Below are 10,427 nucleotides of genomic sequence, written 5' to 3' on the forward strand. Positions count from 1 at the left end.
TCCCCATGGCGCCCACCCTCCCGACCGGCCAGTGCTATGCTGGATGGCCGGCGACGCCCTCCCTTCCCTCCTGATCCGCCTGCGCTGCGCTAGATCTGGGCACCATCTTCACCCATCGCGCCGCCCCTGGCCGGTGATGGAGCAAGCGGCTCCACTTTGGTATAGGCTCCGGCGCCGCCCTTCCCCGACCGCATCAAGCTGCTGGTGCTGCCTGTCATCTTCTTCGGGCTTGCCTCCCATGGCCTTCCCCATGTGCTATGTCTCCTCGCAGGCGGCCGAGCCCACCACTGCTCCGTGGCCCCTCTTTGGTTCTCCTCCTGCTAGCAAGCCGGCTCAGGAAGCACGCTCCAGCCATGGTGAGCCTCCCGCGTGTGCCTGTGCAGTGCACGGTCCCTCGAGGTGCAGTGCGGCGGGTGTGCGTGCAGCCTAGCTCAAAGCAAAAGTGCAGTAATGGGGATGGAAGCTCAGGTGGAGGTGCACAATAAGCTCGATGTCGCTGACGGCCTCCCTCTGTCCATGCGCATGTGATGCAGTGTGGAACCAAGCCCAGCTCTTCACCGACCCCCCTTCATCATATTCCGGTGAGGTGCCAGCCCATGCATGATATGCAGTACTGACGGCGACGCCGTGCAGTTCGCCCTGTGAATCCTGTCCAGGTTTGGTGCTGTTTAGAAGCATTTCTACTGCTTTCAGAAAAAAATGATGAGTTGTTTTCGATGCAGTGCAGTTCAAACGCTCATTGAGGACTTGGAGCTCGCCCGCGAGTGTCTCGTGGTCCGCCCAGCTCGGGCGTGCAGTCCACTATTGGTTCCTCCACCGCTGCAAGTCATCCACCTGTTGCGCCGTCCTCCACGGTACAGTACACACGGCCAGAGTATGCCACAGCCCACAACTCCAGCAGGGGTAAAAGAGTGTTTGCAGGATTGGCACATGTACTTCCGGCAAGGCGGCAGCGCATCCATGCAAGTTTTTTCTTCCGTGTCTTTGTATAGCTCGGCGGTGTGGCAGTGTGCACCTCCAGCGGTTCATCTCATCTGTGTGTGTGCGGTCCGGCATTGGTCATCTATGTTGCCGTGATTTGGTCGCTGTCGACTATGTATGGATGTACATCGCGGTCAAGCGATGTGTGCGGTTTGGCCTCACGAGTGTTGCCATTCGGCAACCGCGACGATGCAATTTCGTTCAATATGGCTGTTTGGTTTGTGCTATTCGCCGGGTCTTGCTATTTTTTTATTCTATCTGATTGATGGCTTGTTATGTAGAACTTGCAAAGTTTGTTTCGTAATTGTTGGAAAACTCAATATAGTTCTTCTCCCAAGTGACGTGGTTCGTTGTAAGAATTGAAAAGGAGAAAGGATTGTGTGACAAAAAAATGTTTGACTAATGATGCAACTCATTATATATGGTTTAGTGATTCTCTACATAAAAGAAAAACGATAAGGAAGCTCATTCTTGGTAGTGTCGCGGTTCATTTACGCCTGCCTTATTTAATTCACTGAATTCTTATTAGAAGCATCTGAAAAGAAGCTCGCTTTCTTATTAGATGTAGCCCACTTGCTTAGTCCCTACGGTCCACTCTGCTCGGTCTATGCACGTAAAAAAATTGAGTTTGTAAAAAACTCAAGCGGTTCACTTTTGGTGGTGTCGCAGCCCGTTTACGGTAGTCTTGAGGTTCACTTTTCATAGGATTGCGGTTCACCAACGCTTGACATGAAGTGCACTCCACTTCGTTTGGGAAAATTTACGTCCCACAAAAAAGAAATCATGCAGTGCACTTGTGTGTCCGATGAAGTGCGGGTTTTAGTCTAAAGAAGTGCACTCCACCTCGTTTGGGAAAATTTACGTCCCACAAAAAATAAATCATGCAGTGCATTTGTCTGTCCAATGAAGTGTTGTTTTTAGTCTAAATAAGTGTGGTTTACTGTCTGATGCAGTACGGCCCGTTTACGGTAGTCTCGAGGTTCACTTTTCATAGTCTTGCAGTTCACCAACACTCGACATGAAGTGCACTCCACCTCATTTAGGAAAATTTACGAACGACAAAAAAGTAATGTGCTTCACTTATTGATAGTGTTGTGGTTCATTTACACCCGATGTGAAGTGCATTCTACTTTCTCGTCCTTGAAAAAAATTTACATTTAAATAAAATAAACCATGCAGTTCTCTAACACGTCTGATGCAGTGCGGTCTTTCATCCAATGCAGTGCGGTTTTCAGTCGGATGAAGTACCCACGTCGATTTGGGTGTCGCGAAAAACAGTGTCCGCATTTCGGTAAATTTAAAACTGCTCTGAAACCGTAAGGAATTAGAGAGAGTGTTCTACATGAAAAAGTTGCGTCTCGTCGATATCTTTCCAACGGCATATCATTTGAATCATTTCGACAACCGGTTTGTAAAAATTTCACGAAAAACTGCCGCTATAACTCGTCGTCCATCGCACGATTTTTAAAATTAACTTAAAACCGTAAGGAATCTCAAAAACATTTCAACATATGAAAGTTGCGCCTCGTCCATAGATTTTCAACAGTATATCACACGCCTCGTTTGGACAAACGGTTAAAAAACTGGAGCGAAAACAGTACCGAAAATTTTAAATTTTTTGAAAAACAGAATTCTGCGATTTAGTAATTTTGAAACTGCTCTTAAACCGTAATGAATTAGAGAAAATAATAGTTATGAAAAAGATGCGCCTCGATGATATCTATCCAACCGTGTATCATTTGCTTCATTCCAATGAGCGGTTTAGAAAAAACGCGAAAAAATGCTCGCTGCCACTCGGCATGGGCCGCACCATTTTCAAAACTGCTCTTAAACCGTGAGGAATTTTGAAAAGTATTCAACATGGCGAAGTTGCGCCTAATCCATAGCTTTCCAACGATATATCATATGCCTCATTCCGATAAACGGTTAAAAAACTAGAGCAAAAACAGTACCCAAACAACACTGCGTATAGTTTTTTACGGCACGAAGTTCACTAGTCTGCGTAGTGCAGTGCTCTTGCTAAAGAAAGTGCAGTGCCCTCGCATTGAGCATGCAGTGCGGAAGTGTTATCAGAATAGACCGGCACTTGCGTACGTGAGGCTATGGACCTGGTGGGTCCCCATTATCATCCTCTCCAAGTAAAGTCATCTCTTCGCCGGCGCGCGCTTTCCACCTGAAACAGTCAGCGCCGCCCGCCCCGCTTCCCGGTGCAGGCGATTGCTCCGCCTTCAAACGACACAAGTGTCGTCCGTCTGTCCATCTGCCGCCCACATTAATGATACGCGGCTGCTGAGGCGGCTACTCCGGCGCCACACGTCCGTCCCTCCGCCCGCCCACCATTGTTATATAAACTGCTGCGCTGGCCATAGCCGTAGTCATCCGCATCCGTTCCCTTTCTCCTGTCCACAGGCAGCCGTTGCCGCCGACCGGCTGGCCGACAGGCAGCCGGAGAACGACGACGTCCCAATGGAGAACATGGTAGTCGATGATCCGGCGCCAACCCCCTCCTCCGCGCCATCCTCGCCGGTGCATTGCACCATGACCATCGGTGATGCCTGTGCCCAATATATGGATAGGGTGAGGCAGATGCGTGAGGAGTAGTTTAGGGAGGCGCAGGCCGACGCCGCCTACAACCACCATCTCCTCCAGGAGCACCTGCAGGTGGAGGAGCAGATCGTCGCGGAGCGGGCGGAGTAGGAGGCGCTGCTCGACTCGTACCGCTCCGCCCGCAAGGGCCGCCTCGAGCGCTGGCGGTACCGCATGTAGGTGGCAGAGGCTGCGACCGCATACAAAGAGGCTAGCAAAGAGGGGCGATGAAGCGGGTGAGGCACTGTTTGGCGAGACCGAGGACGAGGCAGAGGACAATGCCGGCTCCGACGAGTCCCCGCTCCACTGGCGTCGACGAGGCCCTGCTCCGTCGAGGCCCCGCGGCGCCAACAACGAGGCAGAGGACACTGCCGGCTCCGCCGAGGCCTCGCCCCGCCAACAATGAGGCAGAGGACATCGTCGGCTCAGTCGAGGCCCCACCCTGCCGGCAACGAGACAGAGGACATCGCCGGCTTTGTTGAGGCCCCGCTCCTCTACCAACGAGGCCGCGCCACACAGAAAACAAGGAAGAGTAGAACACGGTAGGTCGCCGCCGCTCGGGTCCAAGTAAGGCCACCGCTACTATCCTCCGGTTGAAGCCAAGCTAGGCGGGTTGACCATTGACGACCGGTTAGCTTCTTGGCGGCGACGTGGAGTCGGAGAACTGCGCTGGAGAAGAACACTGCTTCTACTTAACTGCTGGTGCAGTTGGCTGACTGACACGTGGGCCCAACAGGCCACATGTTAGTTACGAAACTGCACCTGTAGTTAAGTCACTGAAGCTTCTATTCGGCTCAGCGGGACACAGGTGGGTAGCTTCGGTTAATTAATTATACCTCCAACGCACCCCTTTTTAGTTGAAGAATGTATGAAATGTAATGAAATCCGGCATGTTTATATGAAATCCGACCATGTATGAATGAATTTATTTCGATTAGTTCGAATTCCTGTATCACTGGCATTGGATGAACATGCAAAACAATACATACTAGCATTATTCCCAGGGTGATCGCCTTGTTTGCAGCAGTTTCACATGTAATCCCTCCGATCCTTTCTAGTCCGCATACAAGTTTTGTCTGCAGTCAAAGTATCTCTACTTTGACCAATCTTATACAAAAAATTATGCACTTCCACAATGTGCAAAGTAAAAAGGAACAAAAGGAGTACAAAGAGTTTGAGCAGCTTTTTAGCGTTTCTGTAAATTGCAATCAAACACACATGCCTGGCAATTCATAGAGAACATTCAAAACAATTGATGATTATGCATCTCAGCGACTCACATGTCAGAGGCAATGTTTACTTCACAACTAAAGAATAAAGAAAAAATTGATCGACGCTGCTGACAGCAAAGGGAGTCCCATTCAAAAATATCAAACGCATGTCTTGCTAAAATCAATGAGCAAAATTTGACAAGGTTGTCCCATTCCAAAATATCAAATGCCTACGATTATGGAATGGCCGGCAGGGTTTGCCATCAGTTCAGACATTGACATGGCACCTCGTGCTAAATAAACCAGCTGTTCTTTGTGTGCAGTTCCACCAAAATCAACCAAATTCACGCGTAGCTTGTATGATTTCTCCCTTATATGTTGCAACGCCTTGAACTTATCGACACGTCATTTCTTGTGGTGGAAATGAATGATTCCATGTATTCATGAACATTTTGTGCAGTTCCCATTGAAATCTAGCTGAGCACCCCTGTTTGCACAAATATAAAAATGATTAGTATAAAGCAAATTGTACTATGAATTGACAGTTTCAACAGGCACATACATGGTCCGTGTAGAGCACACTTTTAGAAAAATGGAACTCACCAGAAAGAATCCTAGAATAACATTGTACTCGCGCATCACAACAAAAAAAGGAGATTTGTCAGTCCTTCTAAGCTGAAGTAAGTTTGGTGTTTTGGGGAGTAATGTAACCACCCTTCAACTGCTCCTTCTGATGAGAAGATAGACAGGGCTTCTTCATCCTGGCATAATCAGAACTAGTCACTTCACGTACTCCATATTCTTCTTCAGAGGAAGATGATCCTGTTGTGCAAAGACAAGAGGACTACTAAATGCTAGCATCCCTGTTTGCTCTAAAAAGGAAAGGAAATATTTAAAATAGCACAGATGAAGCACTTCTCAAGGACAATACCACTTTTTCATGATAGTATCTAAACAGTAGCACAACACCAATAGAGATGACAAAGCTCAATCATATGGATGAAATCAGTGGGCGAGTACCAACCTTTGTCAGAAGGCTTATTGTGTAGAGCATACAGATGAAGCACTTCTCCGGAACCATCTGTTGTTATCGATGATGGTGGCCATGCTTACTATATACTCCTCAATTAGTTTAATGTTTCCAACATCTTCTTGTGCAGTTCCACTAAAATATATGGTATCTTCAAAGAAGATCCCTGTTTGCACAAGTAGAGATAATTGCATATTACATTAAGAGTGGCATCAAATCAGTGGCAAAACAATTGCTCGTTCCAGCCATAGCAATAAATTAAGATGCAAAACTATATCATTACTTGTGTCATCACAGTTCCAGTGCTTCGTTACAGCACCGGGAGTTGATTTTTGTTTTTCTTCTGCTTGTTCTTCCCCTTCATCACTTGGTTCAATAACAGACAAGCTTTGCCTTCAATGTAAGATTTGGCATGTCAATTAGTGAGCACATGTATAGTACTAAACTTAATTTTCTGATGAAAGTGGCAAAATAGAGGCCAGCAGTTATGAAATATCCTTATCTGACCTCAATGTGATATAACGGTGCACATACAGATTGGAAGTCTTGTCTCCATTTGTGCAGTTCACTAAAATCAAGCAACATTATCGTACAAGTAGCACAATATATGAAAGCACACTACAGAATCATGTGAAAGAAGGCTAGTACTGACCTCTCATGATGCGGAATTCAAACAACTCACAAGAAGAAGATCTGAACCAAATTCGCCTTAACGGATAGGAAGTAAGATCTCCTCTTATGCAGTTCCACTAAGATCAAGCAATCAAGCAACGTTGTCGGTGTGAAATTTTGGTTGAACTGCACAAAACACTCTTAAAACAAAAGTGTTTTGTGCAGTGCAACAAAAGGTCACAATGGCAACAAGGTGAAGTAGATAACCCTGTTTACACAGAGGTGCAAAGGAAACAATTAGTGGTCAATAACGATGGATGACACAGAAGCCAACAAAAAGAAGCATCTACCTTATCTAAATGGGAAAGAAAGCAAGACAGTAGCATTTCTCAAATGGTGGCATTGATTAATATTAACATAGAGATTATATTAACAATAAAATTCATTAAACATGTAATTTGCTTTTAACTGTGGCATTGCATCACTTTTCCAGCGGCATTATTAGAGGGTGTTTGTTTACAGGGACATTTTGGTGTAGGGACTAAAAAACTCCATGTCAGTCCCATCTAAACCAAACAGGAGGGACTTTTAGGGACTAAAATTGGGCATTTGGGACTAAAGAAAGAAGACCCCGAGGGAGTATTTTTGGGACTTTTTCCAATAGTTGCCCCTGCCACGCATCGCACCTTGTCTCTATTAGTTCATTACTAGGGGTAACATGGTCTTTTAACATGTCATTTAATAACCTCTAGTCCATGTTTAGTCCCTGGAACCAAGCAAGTAGGGACTAGGGAGTTTTTAACCAATAAGGGCCTTAGATTAACAACAACTAATGAGTTGCACGGGACAATGGACGCACCAGCACCATGTGCATCTACCGATGTACTGTGGTCATGCACAGTCTGTTGCAACAAAGAACAAACAACCAAGGAGCATATTTGTGCTGGTCCTAGTTTTGTTATCTTTAGACACCTTTCCCTATGTGAGCGCAACAAATCTAGTCCTGCTCAAACTCTACAGCCTTGTCCCTTCCTTTCCTTTTTGAACTAGTAATTTTGCCCCTTCCTTTCCTCTTTGAACCACGTCCTAGATTTATGCGATACAACTTTCCTCACTACTTTCCCCCATTCCTTTCCTCTTTGAACCACATCCTAGATTCATGTTATACAACTTTCCCCCTTCATTTCCTTTTTGAACCACGTCCTAGATTCATGCTATATACAACATTTCCCACTACTCCCCCCCACTCCTTTCCTCTTTGAACCACGTCCTAGATTCATGGTATACATGCAGCTAGAGCAATGCATGTGGAGTAAGTAAATTATACCTTAAGGTTCTTGGGGCGTGGTTCGGTGGGCGACGGGACGGCGGTGAAGAAGAAGGGGTCGGAGGCCCTCCCGTGCCGGTAGTCCCTCACCGACGGCGACAACGTTAAGCCTCCTTCCCTTCCTGGCGGACAGATCCTGCCGGCTCTTTAAGCAGCAGTGGGGGGAGAGAGAGGCCAACGAAGTCTTCTTTAGATCTGGAGAGGGCGAGAGAGTGTGAAGAGAGCAACTACAAGCGCTGAGGCTCCAGCGGGAGAGGGCAAGAGAGTGTGAAAAGAGCAACTACAAGCGCTGAGGCTCCAGCGTGTACATATATACTGGAGAGAGAGAGTGAAGCGTGCAAACCCTAGAAAACATTTTGACCAGTCAAAGAATCCTCCTGGCACAAATTATGCTCAAGTGCAGTTATCGAACCCGAGACCTCAAGTTTGATGAGCGAACAGGCTAACCAGCTACACAACCCTCCCGTTATGTTCAACGAGAGGGAAATAACCTTTTATACATTCCTGCATTCGTGTGACAAGCATGCCGTGTTTTGTGTGTGTGTGTGGGAGTCACTGGGATTTCAATCATAATCGTGTCATGTGGCTTTGGTGGTAAGATTATCCATAGTGGTGCAGAAATAATGCAGCCTTAGTCACCTTACCTCTCTCCACGTAGTACGTTGGGTCCCACCAGTCAGAGGGTGAAACAAACAAATTAATAAGAAAAAATAAAAGTGCCAATGGTGTTTCTTACCTCACACATCTCGCTACTGCTCGGGAACATTGTCCAATTAATCCCTCTGTTCGCTCACGTACTATTTTAAGTGAATCCTTATTATAACATGCACACAAATTTTGGGCACTTGTATTCGACTTAAGTCAGTGTGCCACCGTATCTCGTATACTTACTACTCCCTCCGTCTAGGTGTAATAATTCATGTTAGAAGGTGCAACGGGACCAAGGTGCGTGCGTGTGTGTGTGTTTAACAACATGTGTGTGTTAGAGAGAGCGATAGATCGACCTACTCCTACAGAGCGATGTTGTGTAGTGTACAATTTTAGCCGCGAGAGTCGGTGCATCCTCTCGTTTCCGGGCATGTATGGTAGGGACATGCGGACAGCTGCCACGCCCGCTCCTGACCAGCTTGGCCCACCCAAAGCCCCTCCATCGCCCGCGCGCGCTTCCCGCCTGAAACGGTCAGCGCCGCTCCAAAGAATCGGTGCCACATTCATGCCCGGGCAGAGCGGATGCGACCTCTCACTGGCGCAAGAGTGATGGTTGCTTCGTTCGTCCAACTTACTGCTGGGTCTATGTGATTTGACGACTCATTGGTCTTTATTACTGAGGTGGTAGGACTGTTGGATGTCCCACGCTTTCGGCGAAAGGAGGTACTACTACTAGATTACAATTTTCTCCATTCTTAAAGTGGAGGCGTGCAAGAGCACTGAAAACACGCAGGCTCAGTGATTACATGGCCCACCTCACAGTATCACCGTGCGACACCTAGCTGCATGACAAATGTGGTAGACAAACTAAATAAACTCCCATCATCATTTAGATCATCCCACGTAAGGAAAAAAGATCAACCAACTCCTACTGCATAATGGGATTATATTTTTCTTTTTGACATGTTAATGGGACTTAAAAGCTCACTTACATGCATGCTACCGGTGCATGCTTGCATGCAGACATGTTATTGTGATTTAAAACCCACTCACATACATGTGCCACGGTATTTCTGCATGCTTGCATGTGGCTTAGTGCGGAGCCTCTCAATGTCTAAATCAGACAACTATTATGGACTAATTTACTTCATCTAACGGCTACATCAATTTTGATGATGTGGCTCAAGGAGAGGATAGAGAATTCCTAGTAGTGGGGGCTAGCTATAACTAGTAGATAAGTCTTTGTGGAGATTCCACTACATACGGAACAAAATGAATGAATCTACACTTAAAATTCATCTATATACATCCGCATGTGGTTCATGGTGAAATCTCTGCAAAGACTTATATTTAGGAATGGGGTAGACGGCGTACTAAGCAAGCTTCTCCTCGTTCTGCGAGTTGACGCGACACATCAAAAGTACTCCAGTGTATAGAGCCTTGCCTCTAAGGTAGGCCCCACATGGTTTGCCTCTTTTTTTAACATAACACGTCAAGTCACAATTTTTTTGTTCACCCGTGGTAGACGATCCTCCCTCCACCAAGTGGACAACCAGTACACGTGCCAAATTACCACGTGGGCTGCCTTTTTCGTACAGAAATGAGCTCCATCGTGTACCCGCGCGGGTGTGGTTGGGAAATAGACGGGAGTACGTGCGCCGTGCATGCACCTCTTGTCTTCGTGCATGTCCCCCACCTACGTGGGTGTGTGTGAGAGATACAAACCACGTTCGTGAGTTTTTTTTGTTTTGGGGTGGGGTGGGGTGGGAGATTGATTTCGTGAATTATTTGTGGGAATATGTGTCGATGACATCTCAAACAAAATTTTGCATGCAATTTGTGTGAAATGGAGGCCTATCCATATCATACATAGAGGGTCGGGCAATCCACGAGAAGAGAGGGAGGGGTCATAGCTATCGATAGAGTCGAGAGGATCAAGTGGGTGGGTGCGAGATCGATGAAGAGAGACATAGAAATTGTGTATGTGTGCAAGTCAAAGATAGAGGGCACATGTCAAGTTTGTGTGTGGAAG

At 46.6% G+C, this 10,427-nt stretch overlaps 1 long non-coding RNA gene across 3 annotated transcripts; it reads left to right on the forward strand.

Annotated features, from left to right (window-relative positions):
• The first annotated feature begins 6 nt into the window (after positions 1–6).
• On the forward strand, positions 7–1,208 carry LOC123185434 (uncharacterized). 3 transcript variants are annotated; one of them, XR_006493390.1, is made up of 2 exons: positions 7–656; positions 723–1,208. It is a non-coding gene; the product is annotated as an uncharacterized lncRNA (long non-coding RNA). The 3 variants fall into 3 exon arrangements; XR_006493391.1 differs by having other exon boundaries at positions 728–1,208; XR_006493392.1 differs by having other exon boundaries at positions 7–581.
• Positions 1,209–10,427: the final 9,219 nt, after the last annotated feature.

This window comes from Triticum aestivum, chromosome 2A (genome assembly GCF_018294505.1).
Source record: "Triticum aestivum cultivar Chinese Spring chromosome 2A, IWGSC CS RefSeq v2.1, whole genome shotgun sequence".
Taxonomy (NCBI): domain Eukaryota; kingdom Viridiplantae; phylum Streptophyta; class Magnoliopsida; order Poales; family Poaceae; genus Triticum; species Triticum aestivum.